Source organism: Canis lupus, chromosome 1, assembly GCF_003254725.2.
Source record: "Canis lupus dingo isolate Sandy chromosome 1, ASM325472v2, whole genome shotgun sequence".
NCBI classification, from domain to species: domain Eukaryota; kingdom Metazoa; phylum Chordata; class Mammalia; order Carnivora; family Canidae; genus Canis; species Canis lupus.
This window is the reverse complement of record NC_064243.1, coordinates 86036912-86061910: the sequence shown is the minus strand read 5'-3', so window position 1 is coordinate 86061910 and position 24999 is coordinate 86036912. Positions and strand designations below refer to the sequence as shown.

At 42.0% G+C, this 24999-nt stretch overlaps 1 long non-coding RNA gene across 1 annotated transcript; it reads right to left on the bottom strand.

Moving 5' to 3' along the window:
* Positions 1-840: 840 nt before the first annotated feature.
* LOC112644727 (uncharacterized) lies at positions 841-24393 on the bottom strand. The gene is made up of 3 exons (XR_003126691.3): positions 23493-24393; positions 19895-20000; positions 841-1320 (listed from the first exon to the last, which is right to left on the bottom strand). It is a non-coding gene; the product is annotated as an uncharacterized LOC112644727 (long non-coding RNA).
* Between the last annotated feature and the right edge of the window lie 606 nt (positions 24394-24999).

Sequence of the window (24999 nt, the reverse complement as noted above, 5' to 3'; positions counted from 1 at the left end):
AGATCGTTGGGGGACCGCCTTTGGCTCAGGTCGCGATCGCAGGGTCCTGGGACGGAGCCTCGCTCGGGGCTCCCTGCTCGGTGGGAGCCGGCTTCTCCCTCTCCTCTGCCCCTGCTCATTCTCTCTCTCTCTAATTAATCAATCAATCAAGTAATCAATTAGTTTATTTATTTATATATACATGGAGCTGCGTACGATGCCGAAACAGACCCGACGCGAGGATGGCCCGTGTCGCGAGCCGGGGAGCTCCGGCCTCCGGTGTCAACAGCGGCGCTGAGGCTGCTCGGCAGCTGCGGGGACGGCCGGGGTGTGCGCGGCCGCGCGGGTCCTCCGCAGCCTGTGAGCGCGGGGCCGCCGTAGCCGCGGTGGGGGCGGGAGTCTCCCGCTGCCAGGTGCCAGGTCACCCCGGGGTCTCGCTCTCAGCCGCTTCGCTGCCTGCGCGTACGGCGATGCTGTGACCTGGGGTCCGCGGCCCTGCGGTCGCTCCCAGCGCCGGACCCCACGGCCCATCACGGCCCATCACGGGCCCATCACGGGCCCATCACGGCCCCATCACGGCCCCATCACGGCCCATCACGGGCCCATCACGGCCGCGGGCGTGAAAGCCGGGAGGGGACGCCCCGCGGGACCCGGCAGGGCCCAGCGGCCGCGGCGGGTCCCGAAGCCAGCCCCTAGGGGTCACCCGAGCGACGGCACGGCCGCTCCGCCGCCGCTCGCCCGCGCCCGGGCCGCCCCTGGGAGGAACACGCGGCGCGGAGCGGGGGCCCGGCGCGCGGAGGGCGGGAAGCGCGCGGGGGCCGGGGCCGGGGCGCGGGGGCCCTCGCCCCGCACCTGCTCCGGGGAGGCGCCGGCTGCTCGCGGCGGGGGCGGGGAGCACCTCACAACTCCAGACTCTGGTTTTCAGGGTTATTGCTGTAGATTTAGGACCGGGGTGTGGACTTTGACGGCAAAGGGGAAACAAAGAATTAATGGATCAGAACTTTTCTTCCTTTGTTCCCCTCTGCCTCTAACCGCATTTAGGATTTTTTTTTTAAGATTTTCTTTATTATTCATGAAAGACACGCACACACACAGAGAGGCGGAAACATAGGCAGAGGGAGAAGCAGGCTCCCTGCAGGGATCTCCATGCGGACTCGATCCCCCGCCCCCCGACCTTGGGGGTGACACCCCGAGCCACCTAGGCTTCCCCCCATTTACATTTAATGGCTTGTGCTAACTCACTCTGCTGGAAAAAGTAATAAAGCCATGCTGACTTACCTGTGCATACTAGTGAATAGAATGTTTTCACAAACAGCGTCTGGTTTGAGCCCCCTAACACACCTGTGGAATAGACAGGACAAGGGCTATCATCCCCATTATACAGATGTGAAGAGTGAGGTCCAACAACCGTAACCGTAACAGTGCCCAAAACGTATTCACTTCGTCTGGAAGAGATAAACATATCCCTGGTTCTTAAATTAAATACTTTGTATGATTAGCCCATACAAAATATGGCCCATAGCCCATAGTATATAAAGACTCGGCATTATTCAAACTCCGTATTCATCATCTCTGCCCGCCCCCCCCCCCCTCATTATATTTGCTGGTCACAAGAGGGAAAAAGTTATAGCCCACAGCAAGGAAGAAGACAGTTCTAGATGAAAAGAGACTTTAAATACACACTAAGTACAATCTGTGATCCTTGATTGGATCTTGATTTGAATGAATCATTGAAAGGCACATTAGGGATCAAATGGAAAATTTTGAATATAGAGTAGGAACTAGGTAACACTAAGGAATTATTGTTAATCTTGGCAGGGATGATGATGCTATTGTAGTTGGTTTTTTGTTTTTGTTTTTTGTTTTTAATTTTTTATTTATTTATGATAGTCACACACACACACAGAGAGAGAGGCAGAGACACAGGCAGAGGGAGAAGAAGGCTCCATGCACCGAGAGCCCAACGTGGGATTCAATCCCGGGTCTCCAGGATGGTGCCCTGGGCCAAAGGCAGGCGCTAAACCGCTGTGCCACCCAGGGATCCCTGGTATTGTAGTTGTAAAGAAAAATGTTCTTGGGGCACCTGGAAGGCTCAGTGGTTGAGTGCCCACCTTCCTTTGGCTCAGGTCCTGATCCCAGGGTCCTGGGTTGGAGTCTCAGATCCGGCTCCCCACAGGGAGCCTGCTTCTCCCTCTGCCTATGTCTCTGCCTCTCTCTCTCTGTCTTTCATGAATAAGTAAATAAAATCTTAAAAAAAAAAAAAAAAATGTTCTTGTTTTTAGAGCTTCCCCATGATATCTTTTAAAAATGTTAGCACACAAATAAATACATAAATAGTAAATGAAATATATTAGCAAAAAATAATAATGAAGCATATGTGACAATATACTGACAGTTGTTAACTCTAGGTTATAGATATACATATACATATTTATTCTATTTTTCTTGAGGTTTAAAGTTTCATAATAAGTTTTTAAAAACTGCTGAGAAAAAAATTAATTAATAAAACTGCTGAGAAAGACAGTGACTCATTCTTCCTTTTACAAGTGTCTTTGTCTTTTAAATATTTTTTTGTATTTTGACATTTTCTTTGACTCCTTTTTAGTGTATAGAAAATTTGATGGGTGTGGTGCCTGGCTGGCTCAGTTAGAGGAGCAAGTGACTCTTGATCTCAAGGTCATAAGTTCAAGCCCCACATCAGGGGTAGAGATTACTTGAATAAATAAATAAACTTTAAAGAAAAAAAGAAGGAAAATTTGGTGTGAAACATAAATGCGAAAGAGGCCTCATCTTACATCTGATTGCAGTTTTAAAGCTATAATTGTCTTTGATCTCACCCTGCAGATTACAAATGCGAGCCAGTGCATAGAATGTAAAAAATTCTTTTTTTTAATTCTTCATAAAAGAAAATAAAATGGTGCTCTGAAGGGTGCTGTGATTTTTGTTGTTGTTGTTGTTTTCTTTTTTTCTTTTCTTTTCTTTCTGCTTTTGGTTTTGAAACCATTTCAAACTTCCAGGAGTTGCAAGAACAGAATGAGGACTCCTGTGGACACTTCACCTGGATTCATCAATTGCTAACACTTTGCCATGTTTGCTCACCTCTTTTTCTTTCTATCTAACACAGTTATATGCATTTTTTCTGGACTATTTGAAAAGAAACGGCAGAGGTCATTCCCTTTTACCTAAACCTAAATACTTCAGTGTGGATTTTATGGGAATGGGGACTTTTTACAAAACAACACAATTATCAAATTCAGGAATGTTTAGCATATACAGTCTGCACTCAAACTTTGCCCATTGGCCCACCAACATCCTTCACAGCATCTCACCCCAATCTAGAATTCAGGATCAAGCTTATGATCATGCATTGCATTTGCTCTTAGTCTGGAACAGCACGTTAGCCTTTCTCTGTCCTTCACACTTGAACAATGAAGTGTATAGTCCAGTTGTTGTGCATAATTTCCCTTAATTTAGGCAGAAAACCTAATAACGCTCTTTCATTGTAATTCCAAGGATTTTACCAATTCAACCTCTATCTTCTTCAAGAGGTAGAATTATATTTACAGAAGAAGAGAAAAATTGAACTGTTAAACTTTGAAAGTATATATAAAGAATATTATTCTCGGGCAGCCTGGGTGGCTTAGGGGTTTAGCGCCGCCTTCACATCAGGTTCCCTTCATGGAGCCTGCTTCTCCCTCTGCCTGGGTCTCTGCCTCTCTCTCTCTCTCTCTCTCTCTCTCATTCTCTGTGTGTGTCTCTCATGAATAAATAAATAAAATCTTTAAAAAATATATTATTCTCCCAGAGAAGATTCAGAGAGGCTTCAACGGTGAATAAGTTAGTTAAATAAACCTACATGACACTATCAGGTTTTTTTTTTTTTAAATCAGGTTTAAGCTAGGTGAAAAGATTAACTGATGACTATAATAATTAGCAATAAAACATACTATTAAGGGAACCTCTGGTGATCTCTAAAAGTTTGGGTTTCTTTTAATTTTATTATTATTATTACTTTTTTTTTCTTTTTTACTTAAAAAAATAACACATGGGGTGCCTGGCTAGCTCAGTTGGTGGAGCATGAGACTCTTGATCTCAGGGTCATAACTTCAAGCGCCACGTTGGCCATGGAGCCTACTTTAAAACAAAACAAGAAACAACAACAAACAAAAGCCTTAAAAAATAACATACATTTTTTTAAATCTGGGATGTGTAACTGGCAGAACTGGCCATAAAAGCTTTAGGGGTCAATACAAAAGTATTGTATTTTCTTACTTATACAAAAGTAATAAAATCAAATTACAACTGAAGATATCTTCCAGAATGTGGATTCTCAGATAGAAGTAACATCAAAGATTCCCCAATCAACTGATATTTTACCAAAAAAAAAAAAAAAAAAAAAAACCAAAACCCAGTCTATACCCTACAGAAACACTGAGAAATGCACACAGATGTTTGTACAAGGATTTTTCCCCAATACTGTTTATAATAATGGGGGCAAAGGAAATGACCTCAATGTCCATCAATGGAAGGGGTCTTTTTCATTAGGCAAATTCTTCAGAAGTTATTTTTTAAATTTGCCAGGGGCAGGGAGTGATTGCCTGGCTGGCTCAGTAAATGATGCAACGCCTGATCTCAGGGTCATGAGTTCAAGCTCCGTATTGGGCAAGGAGCCTACTTTAAAAAATAAATAAATAAAAAGTTTTTTATTATGAAAAATTCTTTTAAATATTGTCAGGCAGCCCCAGTGGCCCAGCGGTTTAGCGCCGCCTTCAGCCAGGGGTGTGATCCTGGAGACCCAGGATCGAGTCCCATGTCAGGCTCCCGGCCTGGAGCCTGCTTCTCCCTCTGCCTGTGTCTCTGCCTCTGTGTGTGTGTGTGTCTGTCATGAATAAATAAATAAAGTCTTAAAAAAATTGCTTTGTCAACATATTAGATTCTCTATAGCCATTAAATAATTATGCAAATGTATTTATTGAAACATGCCCATCATATATGAAATGGCATAGCAAACTCTAAAATATCATCTATAGTAAGTAAATGCATATAGCTGGTGTGGAAACAGAAAAAATCTGAAAATTAATATACTGAAATATCACTAGTGATAGATGGCCTCCATGCAAGACGAGAATTGATTTCAATTGACTATTCTATCTTTAATAAAGCATGACTTTTGTATCAATGATTACCTCATTAAACAGGAAGAATACAGTGATTTTCATTGCAAGAAGAAGCAAATTTCGGGATCCCTGGGTGGCTCAGCGGTTGAGCGCCTGCCTTCGGCCCAGGGCGTAATCCTGGAGTCTGGGGGTCGGGTCCCACATTAGGCTCCCTGCATGGAGCCTGCTTCTCCCTCTGCCTATGTCTCTGCCTCTCTCTGTGTGTCTCTCATGAATAAATAAATAAAATCTTTAAAAAAAAAAGAAGAAGCAAATTTCTTTTCATTTTCACTTTTATCAGTGAATATTAACCACCTCCAAAAGCATGTGGAAGAATGCTTTGGAATTGTTACTGGCTAGAGACATTATTTGTAATATCCAGGTTCAGAAATGCACTAAAGATAACAGGGAAGAAAGCCATACCAACAGTGTATTTGAAAATGGAATTATTATTTTAACCAGAGTTAAAATCTGAAAAGAAAACAGAGTATGTCTCACTCATTTGAGATTGACATGCTGTGGAAAAATTTTGGGGTGGGTAGAGATATGGATGGATGGATGGATGGATGGATGGACAGATAGATATAAGGATGGACAGATAGGTGGATGGATGGATGGATGGATATACAGATGGACAGATAGGTAGATGGATGGATGGATAAATGGATGGATGGATAGAAAGATGGATGGACAGACGAACAGACTTCAATATGTGTGAATGTTCATGGCATACCATTCCATAAAGAACTAGAAGCAGCTGGGAAGAGAGTTGGACAGGTAGACTGATTCTAGGTTTTCATCCTTCCATATTTACAGGCAACTTCCACAGTGACTGTACTTTGTTTAAGTTATCACACCCTCCTAAGAAAGAGAAGGGAGAAGTTCAGGCCTCTGCTACTTCTCCAATCTCTGCCCAATAAATCACCCTATATTGGCAACAAAGAGTGGATGAAAGCATGGTGAAGAGATAACCACCACTATTTTAGGAATTCTTACCCTCTGAAGGAGGTGTGGGGCCCCTGCAAAGTCTAGAAAAAGGTATACTCAATTCTGGCTCTATTTCAGGAGAATCTTGACTCCCTAGAATCCCATCCATTAATTTTGTTAAGTCTCACCAAGTCCATGTTAAGAACTCCCAAGCTTGGCTACTCCTTGGCTGAGCTAACCTGTAGCAAGGGACGACTAGACCTGGCAATGACAGGCAGAACTGGCCATAAAAGCTTTAGGGGTCAAGCCCTTGTATTCCTATTTGACATAGGGGATCTTGCTACCTTGAATGTAGCTGAAGCAAACAGGCACTTAAAATTAGGAAAGAAGGGGACTGAAGTTAGTGTATTTTTCTGGTTAATATTTTGAGTTAAAACAATGCCTTTTAGAACAAGTAATTCACCACAGTCCCCAGCAGTGAATTAAGGACCAGAATCCATGATTTCTCACAAAGAAAAAGAAAGAAAGACAACTGAGCATGCATTTATTTATTCAACGATTTTTTTTTTTATTCAACAAATCTATATTGAGTTTCCACTGTATGCCAGGCCTTCTTCCATGAATGGAGACATAACAAGGAACAAAACAGACAAAGTAGCTGCCATGCGGAACATGCTTTTTTGTCGAGGGGGGATGAAGACAATAAACACGTAAACAAACAATTATAGGATATAATGTCACAGGGTCGTAAGTGCCAGAAAGAAAAATGCAGTAAAGGAAAGACAAAAAGAGCAATGGGAAGGTTTTAGGACAGAGGAGAGTTAGGGGAGGTTTGGCTGAGAAAAAGACACTTGAACAGATGCCAGAATAGAGTGAAGGAACAAGCCATGCAAGCATCTGGGGAAAGATTTTTCCAGGAAAACAGAACAGGAAATGCAAAAGCCCTGGAGAGAGAATGTGCTCCATGTGTTAGAAGCAGATAGGAGGCCGCTGCGGTAGGAGGGAGGTGAATAGGGGAGATAGTGGAGCAAAGTCCAGGAGGGATGCCATGTGAGGGTTTAGAGGCCACAGGAGGGACTTTGTCTTCTAAGACTCATGGGAAGCCACCAGAAGGAGGCTTTTCAGAAGGGCAGTATCACAATCTGACTTAAATTTTATGACAGCTCACTCTAGCTGCTGTGTGGAAGGGAGTAGGGGGGTGAGTGTGAAAGCAGAGACAAGAGAATGTTTCTATTTCCCTTTCTGCATGGTACTGGTGATTTTTGATGGTCTCGGGGAAGAGAACATAGATATAAAGATTACTGGATCAGGGGCAGCTGGGTGGCTCAATCAGTCAATTAAGAGTCTGCCTTTAGCTCAAGTTCATGATCTCAGGGCCCTGGGATCCAGTCCCAGGGAGAGGGAGTCTGCTTCTCCCTCTCCCTCTGCCCACTTGTGCTCTTTCTCTCTCTCTCTCTCTCTAATAAATAAATAAAATCTTAAAAAAAAGATTATTGGATCAAACTCAATCTTTCAGACCAGTTCATTCTATCAGTATGCAGGCCCTGGAAATGAGACAGTAATCACCCACCTAATACTAGCTGTGATACTGTGACTTATAATGAATATACATAGATTTGGTCTTTGTCTCCATTTCCGGCACAGAGCTTCTAAAACCTTTGGAATTTCCTAAGTGATAAGAGTGACAACAGTGGGGCAGCCCTGGTGGCGCAGCAGTTTGGCGCCACCTGCAGCCTGGGGTGTGATCCTGGGGCCACAGGATCGACTCCCACATCGGGCTCCCTGCATGGAGCCTGCTTCTCCCTCTGCCTGTGTCTCTGCCTCTCTCTGTGTGTGTGTATATGAATAAATAAATAAAATGTTTTTTTTAAAAAAGTGACAACAGTGTATTTGGTTGTGTTAATAAGGTGTCTTTAAGGCCGAACCTAAGGATGGGGGCTGGTTACATGGAGAACCAACCATATGACTAAAGAGTTGGAACATTCAGTCCCATCCCCCTGATCTCTGGGAAAGGAGGGGGCTGGAAGTTGAATCAATCGCCAATGGTCAGTAATTTAATCAATCATTCCTATGTAATGAAGCCTCCATGAAAACCCAAAAGGACAGGGTTCCGAGAGCTTCCAGGTTGGTGAACACACAGAAATTTGGGGAGAGTGGCTTGCTCTAGAGAGAGCATGGAAGGTCCACATCCTCCTTTGCCCCCATACCTTGCCTTAGGCATCCCTTACATCTGGAAGCTCCTGAGTTATATTCTTTTATAATAAACCAGGAATCTAGTAAGTAAAATGTTTCTTTGAGTTTTGTGAGCTCCTCTAGCAAATTAATCAAACCTACTGTTGAGGGTCTTGGGAACGTCCAATCAATCCATAGATGGCCAGTCTGAAGCCTAGATGACAAACTGCCTTGTGATTGGTATCCTTTTTTTTTTAAAGCTAAACTTCTTTTTTTTTTTTTAAGATTTTATTTATTTATTCATAGACACAGAGACAGAGGCAGAGGGGCAGAGACACAGACAGAGGGAGAAGCAGGCTCCACGCAGGGAGCCCTGATGTGCGACTCGATCCTGGGTCTCCAGGATCACACCCCAGGCTGCGCCAAACCGCTGCACCACTGGGGCTGCCCTTGTGATTGGTATCTGATGTGGGGAAGTAGGGGGCAGTCTTGTAGGACTGAGCCTTTAACCTGTGGAATATGACACTGTTTCCAGGTAGATAGCGTCAGATTTGATTTGAATCGCAGCACGCCCCGTGGGTATCTGAAAATGGCTTTGTGGTGTGTGAGGTTGCAGGTGTGGCCCATACCTCCTTGTGAAGCAACAAGAAATATTGCATCCTAGCATCTAAAGGATTTAGGGATTGTGGTCTCCATCATATTTCCATTAAGTCACCAATCTGGTACCTGTAGAATGAATCTAGTAGGATGATTATAGACTACTGCAAACTCAACCAAGTAATGGCTTTATCACAGCTTCCAGGCCAGATACAGTATCTTAGACAGGGATTAGTATGACCTCAGGCACATAGACTGCAAGAATCTGCCAACAGACATTCCTAGACACAGTGTTTCTGTTGGACACTGGTACCCAGCAAAATCAGTTGCAAGAACAGATGATAATCTAGCTAGACTTCTGAGACAAGTCTCAACCCTGGAGGTCTAAACCAATAATACCCCACTTTGGAAAGGTAATTGAGATAACAGTTGAAGTCTCTTTCTTCCTCCAGTCTGGAAGAGTGTCAAGATAGCTTTCCACAGCCATCAAAAAGAATGAAATCTTGCCATTTACAACGATGTGGATAGAACTGGAGAATATTATGTTAAGCAAAGTTAAGTCATTCAGAGAATGACAAATACCATATGATTTCACTCATATCTGGAACTTAAGAAACAAAACAGATGAACACAGGGGAAGGGAAGGAAAAATAAAAGAAGATGAAAATTGAGAGGGAGGCAAACCACAAGAGATGCTGAACTCTAGGAAACTGAGGGGAGATGGTGAGGGGATGAGGTAATTAGATGATGGGCATTATGGAGGGCACTAGATGTAATGAGCACTGGAGATTATATGAACTGGTGAATCATTAAATTCTATCCTTGGAACTAATAATACGGTATATGTTAACTAAATTGAATTTAAATTAAAAAAATTTAAAGATATCTTTCCATAGATCAAGCTTGTGTACTCGATCATTTTTACAGCATTTTTGTAAATATTCCTGTTCACATTCTACTTCAGCTTTGGATGTGGTTACCAGGGGTCTAAGCCCTTGGATTTCTAGACAGCATTGCCCTCTCTGGCCAAATGTGCACTTTCCCTAGAAAGCCATATTCCAGCAATGAAACTTGTGCTCTTGTGTATACCACCTGCGCATACATTATATAGGCCATATGTAAATACCCCAAAGAACAATCACGGTTCTTAAGCACTCTGAAAATTTTTCTATGTAAATTATTATAAACAATTTCAAAGACTGGGACAATAGAAGTCAATTTTGATTTTGCAGATGTGTTCTTGTCTATCCCAATCAGAAAAGAGGACCAGAAACAGTTTGAGTTCACACATAATAGACAACAATATACGTTTACAGTTTTCCCTCAGTGTTATATTAACTCTTTCCTTCTGTCATAGTATAGGTCAAAGAGATCTAGATCATCTTGAGAGCCCACAGAACATCCCATTAATCAATGACACTGGTAACACTGTGTTGATTGGACCAGATAACATCAGAGGACTTGGTAGGACACATGTCCTCCAGAGGGTGAGAGGCTTGCTATATCTATAGCTGAAGGAATATTTTATCTTGTATCTTCTACTGTGAAGAAGGAAGCATGGTGCCTTCTGGGCCTCTTTGAGTTCCAAAGACAACACGTTATACAACTAGAGATAAGGCTTTGACCCATATACTGGGTGACACAAAAGGCTGTCAGCCTTGAGGGAGTCCCAGAGCAGGAAATAGGTCTGCATGAAGTCCAAGCTATGGTGCTAGCAACCCTGTCATCAGGCCCTCTGGTGTCAGAGACACAGTGCAGTCTTTACAGCAAGTCCCAGTGGAGAACCCCAACACAGGCTAACCTCTCCAAGTACTGCCTCTGAGCTGGTCCTCAAATTATGCCTTCCACAGGCTGCTCCGACACTCCCTCAGCATGGCAGTTTCTGGTGGAACGGAGTGTGATAGGACCATGATTGCAGGCCCACTCCCACATTTCCTATGCTGTAGAGTGAGTCTGAGTCCCTGCCTGGTCTGATACGTTACGTGGGATACCAGAACAGTCTGGTTTTGTTTTGTTTTTTAAGAGTTTATTTATTCATGAAAGACACAGAGAGAGAGAGAGAGAGGCAGAGACATAGGCAGAGGGAGAAGCAGGCTCCATGCAGGGAGCCTGATGTGGGACTAGATCTCAGAAATCCAGGATCACTCCCTGAGCTGAAGGCAGATGCTCAACCACTGAGCCACCCAGGTGTCCCCAGACCAGTGTATTAAACACTTTTTTTTAAAAGATTATTTATTTATTTATTCATAGAGACACAGAGAGAGAGAGAGAGAGGCAGAGACTCAGGCAGAGGGAGAAGCAGGCTCTATGCAGAGAGCCCGACATGGGACTCGATCCAGGGTCTCCAGGATCAGGCCTGGGGCTACAGGCAGCACTAAACCGCTGCGCCACTGGGGCTGTCCTTAAACACTTTATAAACCCTTACAGAATGGTTCTGGCTGAGGCTCAGAATGTAGAGAAAGGCAAACCCAGGCTCAGAATATGTGTCTATTCTTGAGAAGAAACTACTGGCCCTTCCAAGATAAAATGGATCCAGCAGGGTCAGTTGAGCAGCTGCCTTCGGCTCAGGTCATGACCCCAGTGTCCTGGGATGAAGTCTCTCATAGGGCTCCCCGCAGGGAGCCTGCTTCTCCCTCTGCCTATATCTCTGCCTCTCTCTGTGTGTCTCTCATGAGAAAATAAATAAAATCTTAAAAAAAAAAAAAATGGACCCAATATGTCAACTTCTCTCCCAGGGTCAGTTGCTGGCAGCTGGACATTCATCAGTGGCAGTCTTGGTAAGTGTGAATCAATAATGCTTATTCCCTGCATAATCTCCTGTCCCACTACCATGGCCACTTGATTCATGTGTCTATCATGCTGGCACTGAAATGATGAATGATAGGACTAGCTGTCAGTCAACTGACCAGGTCATTGTGTCTACTTGGTTGTTTCATGCCTCTTCTGCTGCTACTCTCTGAGACATGTTAACATTTGACACGTTTCATGCCCACACCTGTATTTCTATTCATATACTTCTACGCCAGACTTCCTAGTCTGCAACCTTCCAACCTCCTTTCCTTCCAGACCGCTAGTCAACTGGCCAGGCCATCTGCCACTGTCCATGAGTTCCTATATATTCTAACCCTAGTGTACATCTCTTCCACACAAAGTACACTACTTAAAGTTCTATCCACTGGGAGGATTTCCCCTTGCCATTATCTTTTAAGGTTGCTGAGAGGTCTGTAGAAAAGATATGATCCATTTTTAGCTTGCCCTCCTATGCAGGCTACACCCATCTGCAAAACAAACTTGACTGCTTTTTATTCTTTGGCTGGTCATGCAGAATGCCCATACAGTCCTGAGTACGTGCTGAAGAGGGGCACTGGGGCAATAGTGGTTAGGGACCATGGGGTTGTCTGGGATCCTGCTCATGCAACTTACTTGTACCCTCTGTTCCTGATATTCTCAATTCTAAATGTAGCACCTTCAGTTTATGATGGATTGTTGCTAGGACCCCCTTATTTAGGACTTGGTTGATCTGCCCCAGTTCGTGATGAGAAATTTTACTGCATGATCGCTTGGTGACCAATTGACAGGCCTTCTATCTTGACCAGAGCTTTACAGCATGACAGGAATCATTTTTTCAAAGACATGTGATTCTCTACTGCAGATAGCATGGCTGTGTTCTCACTTCCCAAGGCTCTAAATTGTGATCCCCCACTGGGACTTGCCATAAAATCCTTCCTTACCAATCACAGCTCCAACACCATGCAGTGTGCAAGATCATATGGCCTGACTGACAGGGCTGCTCATACCTCACCCTGGGCCTGACACAGAGTACTTTCCTGCACAAGATCCCACCCAAACCTAGCAGGCCTGCACATCATTGCTGCAGCAGAAACCAAAAAAGTATCTTTGCCTTCAAGTTTTTGTCTGTTTTTTATAAACATGACAATGAAGGTGGTTAAAACCTGGAGGACCCAGCAGAAATACTTCAATTTACATGTAGGAACCCAGCTTGGGTAAATAAAAGGTAGAGAATACAACCCCAAACCATCTAGGATCTTTCTTCTTAAGGCATGCAAATATCAAACTTTCTAGTTGATTAGTCAGGCATGAGAATTCTACCTTAAAAACAAAAAAGTACATCCTGTTGTCCTCATGTCTTGATCTCACATGGGTTCTTGTCAGATATTAATACATTACATTTTTTTTAAGCAGAGGAAGTGGCTAGGGCAAATTATTTTCTCAAAGGCTGAGAATAGGGCAATGCTTCATTTCCTCCCACCACACACTCAGAAAAGATAGCTATCTGGCTGGAATTCATAAAGTTTTTACTGCCTCAAGTCTAGCAGAAGGGTCCCAACAATAATACAGTGTCCTAAGTGACCCAATTTTCTACTATAAATAAAAGCTTTGTACTTGTGATTATTTTAGGGGAATCCACTCTGGAAAATGTTCAGAAAAGTTCAAGCTTAGCTGGTACTGTTTTCCTGTCTCATGTCCTTTATTTATTTATTTTTAAAGATTTTATTTATTTATTCATGGGAGACAGATTGAGAGAGAGACACAGGCAGAGGGAGAAGCAGGCCCCATGCAGGGAGCCCGACGTGGGACTCGATCCCAGGACTCCAGGATCACGCCCTGGGCCGAAGGCAGGCACTAAACCGCTGAGCCACCCAGGGATCCCTAACTACTATAATCTTATGCTAAGTATAATCATATTTAATTTTCCAGAAAAATCTAGTAAAGTAAGGTTATGTGAGGGGTTTAAGAGGCCAATCCTGGTCTTAATGATTTGCTAGGAAAACACATGAGACTCAGCATATTATCACACTCATGGTGTTGAGTTATAACAGTAAGTAGATACAAAGAAAAATTGGCATTGGGAGAGGTTGCATAGGGTGAAGTGTAAAGGAAGCCCTGAGCTTTCAAGAGTCTCCTCCTAGTATAGTCATGCAGGATATGTTTAATTCCTCTAGAAATGAGCTCTGACAATGCATGCAAGATGTTATCTACCAGAGAAAGCTCATTGGAAGACTCAGTGCCCAAGATTTTTATGGGGGCCTGCTCATACAGGCACTCTGTACTTAGCATGTCTCAAATTCCAGACTCCCAGAAAGAACTCAGGTGTTTGGCATAAACCATTTCTTGCCAAATCCAAACTGCCAATCAAGGGCCAACCTTGCAAGCAGGCCTTTCAAAGAGTGGCAATCTCAGGACCGCTGTGCCTGTCTATGCTATGTCTTGTAGCTGATTTTCTGCATACAGGCACGATTATCCCGATTATCCCTCTTAAAATATATTTTACATGGGGGATCCCTGGGTGGCTCAGCAGTCTAGCGCCTGCCTTTGGCCCAGGGCATGGTCCTGGTCTCCTAGGATCAAGTCCCACCATCGGGCTCCCTGCATGGAGCCTGCTTCTCTCTCTGCCTGTGTCTCTGCCTCTCTTTGTCTGTATCTCTGATGAATAATAAATAAAATCTTAAAAAATAAATAAAATACTTATATTTTTATATTCATATATATTATCCATTTTTAAAAGATGTAAAACTGAAACTCAAATAGGCTATCTTGCTTTAAACCATACATGTCATATATGGCAAAGCCAGTATCTGAACCACAGTATATCTGCCTCCAGAAGCTGTGTGTGTGGTTTTACTACTATGTTGTTGTATATCAAATCATAGCATCTAATGTACATGAAATATATTTCACACTGAGATTATCTTACATGCATACAGATTCCTCTATGAATAAATCCTTTCACTGATAATTATAGCTGCTATCAGCCTACAGACAGAAGGAAGAAAAGGAAGAGGTTTTAGTCTCAATATTTCTCATTTCTAAAAGATGTAAGAGGACTTCTGCTTTCCAGTATTGCATCTAAGAAGCTTAGAAGTTGTCACTCCATCGTAACAAAAAGTAAAAAGCTGAACAAACTAAAATATCAACATTTCTTTTTAGATTCCTTAGAAAAGGGAAGTCCCTGGGCAAACCACTGTCCCCCTCCCCCCAAATTGGAGAGACTGACAGGTAGATACAGAGAACTCACCAAAGCAAATACTGCCAGGGGAACCAGTGTCAGGGCAGGGAAACCTGAACTCTCACTGATGAATTACTGGAGGCTCAGTGTAGACGAGTCCAAGAGATACAAACTCCAGGGAACTCAGTTATCAGCAGGACCCCATCCTTCTGCTGTACGTCCTGGAGCTCTACCACTTTCTCCCTTGGCAGGAGGAGGGAAAAAGGAACTATTTTGAAATACATTAGATCAGGGTACCTGGCTGGCCCAGTCAGTAGAGTATATGACTCTGGACCTCGGGATTGTAGGTTTGAGCCCTACCTTCAGTGTAGAGACTTACTTAAAAATAAAACCTAAAAGGGATGCCTCGGTGGCCTAGTTGGTTAAGTGTCTGCCTTTGGCTCAGGTCATGACCTCAGAGTCCTAGGATGGAGTCATGCATTGGGCTCCCTGCTCAGTGGGGAGTCTGCTCCCTCTACCTCTCCCTGCTGCTCGCAATCTCTCTCTCTCAAATAAATGAATAAAAATCTTTTTTAAAAAAGTAAGTGAATGGGACAAACATTAGAAACACAGACTCAAATTCAGAGTAAAAAATTGGCTGTTGCTGGAACGGAGGTGGGTAAGGGCACGGGCAACATAGATAAAAGGAATTAATAGGAATAAAATTCCAGTTATAAAATAAACAAGTCATGGAGATGAAAAGTACAACATAGAGAATATAGCCAATAACACTGGTAGAAATTAATGAAGAAATAACATGTGTATTTGTGAGCCTTTTAACACAAAAATAAGGCCGCCCATGAAAAGGGTTTATCTGCCCTCTTCACTGTAATAAAGCACAAATACAAAAACATAAATACGTTGTCTAAAAATAATAATGAATCAATCTATTCTTATCCATTTCTGCAGCGCAGAGAAACTACTTTGTAGTGTCTATACCATGATGTTTGCTCTGCAAGCTTCTTGCATTTGATTTGCAAAGCAGAAAAGGATCCTCCTATAGGGCATCATTTATATATCAGCACAACAAATACTTTTATCAACTGCCAATCCTAAGAAAATGAGGGGCCATTCATGCTTCATCTCAGCTGCACGTTTCCTATCAAATCATAGCAGCTTTATATAAATGAATCAGGGTAAGACTTAAGGAAGGAAGTCAGTGATTACTTCACTCTCCCCCTAACCCATATGTCCTTTCTTTGTCTCCTAAACAATGCTTTTATGACCCAAATGCCACTCTGAGTCTTGGTAAAAATTTCAGCCCCATAATTTGCAAATGAAGTGAGCTTGAGCAAGCTACTATGACTTTCTGAATCTCAGTTTACTCATCTGTAAAATGGGGACAAGAATATATCTCATGAAATGACTATAAGGATTTAATGACATAATGCATGTAAAGTTCTTGGCACACTGGCTGGCATTAAAAACATACTCAATTTAATTTGTTTAATTACTATCACTCTAACCACAAGTGCCATTAAGTGATCACCCACAATCTTTTTTGAAATCAACGCAATCTATTAGAACAGACTTTTTCTTTCTCTCTCTATTTTCCCCTCCTCCTTCTCTGTCTCTTATTTTTTCCCCAGTAGCATTTATGCAATGCTAGCATTATTCTTCTCTGTGGGGGCTGGATATTGGGAAAGTCATGGAAAGATCCAAATGGGACATTTGGTGCCAAATGTTGAGTGTTGGGATCCATCTGGGACTTTTCCTGTGCTCATGAGCAAGAGCTGAACGTCAGAAGATGCCAGACGGCAGGAAAGTGAGAACCAGCTGCGACCTGGAGATAACTTTGGAGCTAGGAATGCGGCTGCATTCGCTAGCACTTTTTTGTAATCTTTCTTTTTTTTTCTAAAGATTTTATTTATTCGTTCATAAGAGACACAGAGAGAGAGAGGAAGAGACATAGGTAGATGGAGAAGCAAGCTCCCCACAAGGAGCCCGATGTGGGACTCGATCCAGCATCCTGGGATCATGCCCTGGGCCAAAGGCAGATGCTCAACCACTGAGCCACCCAGGTGTCCCTTTTGTAATCTTTCCTGATAAACTTCTGCTTATTTGGCATGTGGGTGCCTAAGGTGATGGGATGATGGGAGGGAATTGTGCAACAGATTATCCTAATATATTAAAACTTTACTAAAGTTTACTCCTTCAAGGGCAGCCCGGGTGGCTCAGCGGTTTAGTGCCACCTTAGGCCCAGGGCGTGATCCTGGAGACCCGGGATCGAGTCCCCCAGGGCGTGATCCTGGAGACCCGGGATCGAGTCCCACGTCAGGCTCCCCACATGGAGCCTGCTTCTCCCTCTGCCTGTGTTTCTGCCTCTCTCTCTCTGTCTCTCTCGAATAAAAAAAAAAAAAGTTTACTCCTTCAAGGTAAAGCTATAACAGTACGTAGCCAGCTGCCAAGATGCCAGTAAGCATCATGAGCTTAGACTGGCTTATCTTTCCTACATTTCCTTGTAACCCCACTTGGGCCCAGTAGTAGTAGTGTTTCGTGAGGAATTGGGAGTGCTGGTAGCAGTAAGAGTTTGCTTATTAAAGGATCTAGTTTGGGCAGCTCTGATGGCTCAACGGTTTAGTGCTGCCTTCAGCCCAGGGTGTGATTCTGAAGACCAGGGATCGAGGCCAACGTCAGGCTTCTTGCATGGAGTCTGCCTGTGTCTCTGCCTCTCTCTCTCTTCTGCGTCTCTCATGAATAAATAAATAAAGTCTTTAAAAAAAAAGGATCTAGTTTTTATTGTGATGAGAATTTCACAATTTATACATATTTCAAATCATTAGGCTATACACCTGAATTTATGTTATATACCAATTATACCTCAATAATAATAATAATAATAATAAAGCCCCTCCCCCATAAGGATCTAGAACATTTTACCCTAAGTTTAAAAAAAAAAAGCTCAAAATTTGTAGTCACAAAGATTTGGAGTTCAAAGTTTACTTCTACCATTTATAGTTCTGTGTCTTTGGATATGTTCCTTTACCTCTGGAGCCTTGGAAAACAAGACAACAGCATCTGTTCTCACTACTTTAGGATTCAAATGGAGGGATGGCTGGTTGGCCTAGCTGGTGGAGATCTCAGGATTATAAATTTGAGCCCCACGTTGAGTGTAGAGAGGACTTAAAAACAAAACAAAACAAAATCTAAGAGTCATATGGATTAGCAATTGTAGAAATGTGTTATAAAATGCCACATCATAACAATATTATGGTACCACCTAAAGACTGCCTAGGAGTAAGGCTTTATGCAAACTTTTCAGAGAAAAGTGTTTCCTGCCTCCAAGAATGAGCTGAATGAACTGAACCAGAAGGTGACACTCCCCAATAATCCAGCAATTTAATGAACACCCCAAATAAAAACTCGGGAAAAGGGGACACCTGGCTGGCTCATTCAGTAGAGCACATGACTCTTAATTTTGGGTTCATGAGTTGTCACCCCATGTTGGGTATAGAGTTTACTTAAAAAAACAAAACAAGGGATGCCTGGGTAGCTCAACAGTTGAACATCTGCCTTCAGCTCAGGGCATGATTCCAGAATCAAGTCCCACATCAGGCTCCCTGCAAGGAACCTACTTCTCCCTCTGCCTATGTCTCTGCCTCTCTCTCTATGTCTCATGAATAAATAAATAAAACCTCAAAAAAAAAAAAAACTCTAGAAAAGTACTAGTTTCAACATAATATTTTTAAAAACTATTAATTGCTTTCTTTCATAAATTTCTCAATAGGAAACACTACACTTAAAACAAAATTAAAACTGTAAAATTAAAAGTTCACCCAATGTTTAAAATGACAAGCCTGGTCATTTATTTATTAAAAAACTAAAATAGGGCAGCCCTGGTGGCTCAGCGGTTTAGCGCCACCTTCAGCCCCGGGTGTGATCCTGACGACCTGGGATTGAGTCCCATGTCAGGCTCCCTGCAAGGAGCCTGCTTCTCCCTCTGCCTGTGTCTCTGCCTCTCTGTGTGTGTGTGTGTGTGTGTGTGTCTCGTGAATGAATGAATGAATGAATGAATGAATAAAATAGAGATTTGAAGTAGTGCAGGTCCCTTCAGACTTTCTTATCTATAGGAATAATGGTATGGTCTGTAAGCCACTTGGAATTATCTCAGAAAGATGCTGTTAGCAAATATGAGTAAAGTTGCTAAATATTTTCAGTTTGATTTGTTAGCCTATTAAAAGGTTTGATAGGCCATGCCTCAGTTTCCTCATAATAAGTATTATGGGTTATTTTTATTTATGATTGATTTTGTCTTTGAATATTTATTCTATCATGTGACATACATAAATGTTATAAGGAAGTAAATTTGCCTGAGCCCATTAATAACAGCAGAGCAAGTCAAATTTCGACAAATGTGAAGGTCATGGTTGCCTAAGATCATTTTTTAAAACACAGACTTCAAAACATAAAAATAAAAAAATTAATAAAACGGACTTCCTTTTTCTATCTGTTCTGTCTTCAGAGATGCCAATCCTTTGTAAAGAACATGAACAAAACATCAAGGTATATTTCCATCTCTGCAGGATAGTTTTCACTTCACTGAAACCTAATACATAGATTTTGTGTAGAATATTCTAAAATTATTGGGGTGCCTACATTAACATTTAATCAGTTTTTTAAATTGTTTTTTTCATTGAAAATTATTTTTTTCATAATATGCTGTATTTTACAAAGTTTGCAACATTTTCAAAGAATTTTCCTCTCCGTATGAATAGTCTTTTTTCTCCTTAGTTACGTAATAAGTGGAACTATGCGAAAGAAGCCACTGGTTTAAAAATACATGGCAATATAAAAGGCTTTTGTTTTCGTTTGCTTTGAGGAAATTCAATATAGTGGTGTAGCAAGGTTGGCAGGGGTGCTCTTAGAGAGAAAAGGAGGCCCCCATGCCCCACTTTCAAGTGTTTGAAACTGAACTTGTATTCTAGGCCATGTACTATGTGTGGCGGTTAGGTCCTTGAATTAGAATATTTTGCATAGACGAAGAGAGCCCTTTTTATTAAAGGAAGTGTTTTGTAATATATATGGGAAACAAAAATAAGGTGGAGGCAATTGGTACCGCACTGTGATGTCGGACTGCTAGTGCCAGATTCTTTATGTCCCAAAACACGGTAGTCTTTGGTGGTTGGATGCGGGATAATTTCAGCCCTCTGTTGGCATTGACACTATGAAAGGAAAATACAAAGTGAGTATGGTTATTTTGATGCACTCTCTGTTAACAAAGACATACAGATTACCTCTCCACATCTGGTTCACTGTCAAGTGACTCATCATTTTTGGCTACTATGCTAATTATACATGTCTATATCACCACAACGGAGCTCGAAAATCATCATGGCTAAAAAAAAAAAAAAAAAAAAAAAAGAATATAGTGGTTTCATTCTTAAAATAGAAAGTGGCATTGAATTTTTTTTTTTTTTTTTTGTACGCAGAGGAGCTTGGTCATTATGATGAGAGATGGCAGCAGGAAAATGTTCACCTTTAGCCCAGGAGGCTGACTGATAGCCTGCATATTTCCCATGAGGATCAAATACGGCTGATTGCAAAATTCTGAAAGGGTCTCATGATTGCTTGTGTTTCTCACACATAGTTAATATTCAACTGAATGATAAGCACCAGAGAAATCTTGCAAAAGTAGTTTTACGAGTACAAATTCGAAGAAGACATTTATGGTCTAGTACTCCCTGAACGTCCCCTCGCCCTGGAGCACTAAGTGGATAACCACCAGCTCCATACAGTGGAAGTGTAGCTCTTTCTGCCCCCACCCTCCCACCCCTAGCTCTTTCTATCCCCCTGCTACTCCTAGCATACAATGTCTCAAGAATCCTTTCTTACCAGTAATGTTCCCCAACTCTGCAATAATTGTATCTAAAATGGTCCTATTATCCAAGTTACTCCTTTAATAATTGGAAGTTCAGAAGCTGGTTGTCTAAGTGATCCTTCAAAACTCTTACCAAGGAGGAGGAACAAAGTCAACACAGTTGAGTATTTAATAATGGGCAATAGAAGAGGTGACTTTTCTCTCTGAAAAAGTCGAGGCTCTCTTGCTATCCCAGCATCAGAAGAATTAGCCGGTCTGTCAGGTGCACCAATATACTTCTTTAGTATCTTAGATAAAACCTAATAGTTTTCAACAGTTTTCAACTAACAGAATATCACAAGAATGGAGACCTCTCTTTTGAACACATGAAGACATCTAACATGGATGAGTATGTAGAATTTCCCATCAGTTGTGCTATAGTCAGATTCTCCATTGCCTTTTCAGAAATGCTCCACTCTGCCACGAGAGGGCACTATGGGCACACTGGGCAGAGAGAGAGCCAAAGGCTTTTTAAGTACATCTGCATCTTTTTTTTTTTTTTAAGATTTCATTATTTATTCGTGAGAGACACACACAGAGAGAGGCAGAGACACAGGCAGAGGGAGAAGCAAGCTCCATGCAGGGAGCCCATACATCTGCCTCTTGTTCTTGGTTTTTTTTTCAGAAGAAACAAAACTAGCCAGTGTGGGTAGAAAGATCAGAGCCTGGGGATAGGTTGCTGCAGCACTTCTGTGCAACTTCCAGCTTTTTTTTTTTTTTTTTTTTTTTTAAGAAAGATATAGGAGGATAGGGGGTCAGCAGAGGGAGAGAAAAAGAAACTTAAGCCCAGTGCTAAACTGACCAGGGCTGGGCTGCCTGGGTGGCTCAGCGATATGGTGCCTGCCTTCAGCCCAGGGTGTGATCCTGGAGACCCGGAATTGAGTCCCTCCTCGGGCTCCCTGCAAGGAGCCTGCTTCTCCCTCTGCCTGTGTCTCTGCCTCTCTCTCTCTCTCTCTCCCTCTCTCTCCTTTCTCTCTCTGTGTTTCTCATGAATAAATAAATTAAAAATATTTTTAAAAAATAAAATAAACTGACCAGGGCTGGATCTCACAATCTGAAATCATGACCTGAGCCAAAACTGGGAGGCTTAACCAACTGAGCCACCCAGACACCCCTAACTTCAAACTTGTTTATGATGTGCCTAGTCATCTCAGCCCAGAGCAAAGCCTGAGTTCAGCCTTGATTCAGATGGGAACACACAGTGTAATAATGATTGAATGATTGTTGTTAGAGGTTGCTGGCAATGTGGACAAGGAATTCAGAATTGAGGGGAAAAAAAAAACTGAGGAGAGGCCTCTGTGTTTGAGACAGTCCACTGCAACAAAAATCAGAACAAGGGGCACCTAGGTGGCTCAGCAGTTTAGCGCCACCTTCAGCCCAGGGGGTGATCCTGGAGACCCGGGATCGTCCCATGTCAGGCTCCCTGCATGGAGCCTGCTTCTCCCTCTGCCTGTGTCTCTCTATCTCTTTGTCTCTCTGTCTCTCTGTCTCTCTCTCTCTGTGTCTCTGATGAATAAATAAATAAAATCTTTTTTAAAAAATCAGAGCAAGCCTGGGAGTCAGAAAACCTTTTCATTCTCAGCTATACCAATTTCTGAGTAACTTTGTACACAGTAAGAGGAGGAACCAAGTTCTATATATAAATATTTTGTTTGAAAGAATAGATTCATACTTTTTATGCATAGTATGTTTAAGGATTTTACTCCAGGGGTGTCTGGTCTGCTCAGTGGTAAACATCTGACTTGATCTCAGGTTCATGAGTTCAAGTGTCACACTGGGTATAGAGATCACTAAAAAAAAATAAACTAATATTTATTATATTAATATTTATTTTTTTAAAGATTTATTTATTTATTCATGAGAGACACATAGAGAGAGAGGCAGAGACATAGGCAGAGGGAGAAGCAGGCTCCCCACAGGGAGCCTGACGTGGGACTCGATCCAGGATCCCGGGATCATGCCCTGAGCCGAAGGCAGATGCTCAACCACTGAGCCACCCAGGCGTCCCTTAATATTTATTTTTAATATTTATATTAATATTTTAAAATGTAATGTTAAAATAATTCAAGCTAACTGAATTTAATATCTAGCAGACAACAGAGAGCAATGGCTAATGTTCTTGGAGAAATTTTAAAAGTTGTGCATATTTGATTCAATACTTGAGACTCTTCTAAAAGCAGACCTGGAATGTCTCAAGATAAAAATGTCCAGGAACACCTGGGTGGCTCAGCGGTTGAGCAGCTGCCTTCGGCCTGGGGCATTATCCTGGAGTCCTGGGATCAAGTCCCATGTCGGGCTCCCTGCATGGAGCCTGCTTCTCCCACTGCCTATGTCTCTGCCTCTCTCTGTGTGTGTCTCTCATGAATAAATAATAAATCTTTAAAAATATATTTTTAAAAAAAGATAAAAATGTCCAGCTTTCCAAAGGCAGAATTTTATAAGGGGGAAAACATCTATATTGATGAATTGTTCAAAATATTAAAGAAAATATACAGGAGGTAGCTGATACATAATACAGGGTCTGTTTTTCTGTTTTTAAATAACATTATGAGTGATGCCTACAGTTAAAGTAGCTCTCTCTAGCTCTTATATTGAACCTGGAAACAGCAGGACCATGTCATGTCCAGGTACATCACACTGGCATGTCTATAAGGAAGACAAATCCTGCTCCAAAGAGCCATGAAGAGTTACACAGATCTTACTACCTTTGGGTCTCTTGAAAAGGCAGCAGAAGATGGAATTTCATTGCATGACACAGAGCAAATCATCATAAACATCTTCCTTAGCAAACACTTACCATTCCAGCCTTTCTTCTCAATTCTCCTCATTCTTGTCTTTGCCTGGGTGGTTCCTCGTGCCTGCTTCTGTAGAATACTCAGCTTTCCTCATTGGTACATCTTTTCCATTTCCGCTCTCAACCAAAGATATCCCTTGGAAAGTGAAAGAAGAAGACAGACTATATTTTTATGTCCGGCACATAAGAAGTGATGGGAATAGCATACTGCCAAAAAAAGAAGGGAAAGAACAGGAGAGAAAGAGTACTTCTTCTAAGAGATGCTTTGTGAAATGATGCTTGCTTTTGTTCGATTTGACATCAGCCAAATTTGACAATATCTGGCCCAATCACATTCCCAAAATCACAAATAAAATCAACAAACTCTTTGACCTGGTAGAGATCAACAAGTTGAAATCCCACATTTTACAGATCAGAAGGCTGAGACCGAGAGAGGGACTGGATTCTCCAAAGTTCTTCCACTGGTCACAGAGCTGGGTCCAGAACCCAAATCCATCCACCTTGACCTCCTTTGTCCATTACAGTACACTGCTTTGAGCTCAGTTTTTATTCTGAGCTTAGTTTCTTTTTAGCATACACATTAAATTGAGGTCTTCCTTCCAGAAAAGCCAAAATCTTAAAACAGAAATAAAATAATCTGGGGCATCTGGGTGGCTCAGTGGTTGAGCATATGCCTTTGGCTCAGGGCATGATCCTGGGGTTTTGGGATAGAGTCCAGTATCAGGCTTCCCACAGGTAGCCTGCTTCTCCCTCTGCCTGTGTCTCTCTGTGTCTCTCATGAATGAATAAATAAAATCTTAAAAGAAAAAAAAGAAATAAAATCATCTTTCTTAGAATCTTCTTCCCCCATTGCAATTATAGAAATACTTTTCTGCCTATATGCAGAGTAAATAATCAGTATTAAAGTATTATTGGTGCAAACATATTTATCTGATTGATAAACTATAAATATTTCAGAATATAGTATTAATATTTTTATAAAAGTGATTTTTGCAAATATTAGAAAAACTGTAGGTAAGTAACATTATATTTGTTTGTTTGTTTATTTTAATTGGCTTCATTCATTTTTAAGTAAGCTCTATTTCAAAGTGGGGCTTGAACTCACAACTTCGATATCAAGAGTCACATGCTCTATTGACTGAGCCAGCCAGGCAACTCTATACTTGTTTATTTTACTCTATTTTTTTAGAGATTTACTTATTTGAAAGACAGAGCGAGCACACAGTAAGAGGGAGAAGAAGACTCCCTGGTGAGCAGGGAGCCCGATGGGGGCTCATTCCCAGGACCATGGAATCACGGCCTGAGCCAAAGGCAGACACTTAACCAACTGAGCCACCCCAGTGCCCCTATACTTGTTTATTTTAAATAAAACGAAAAAATAAATAAATAAATAAATAAATAAAATGCAACAGGGACACCTGGGTGGTGCAGTGCATTAGGTGTTCAATTGTTGGTTTTCAATCAGTTCATGATATCAGGGTCATGGGATTGAGCCTGCATCAGGCTCCAT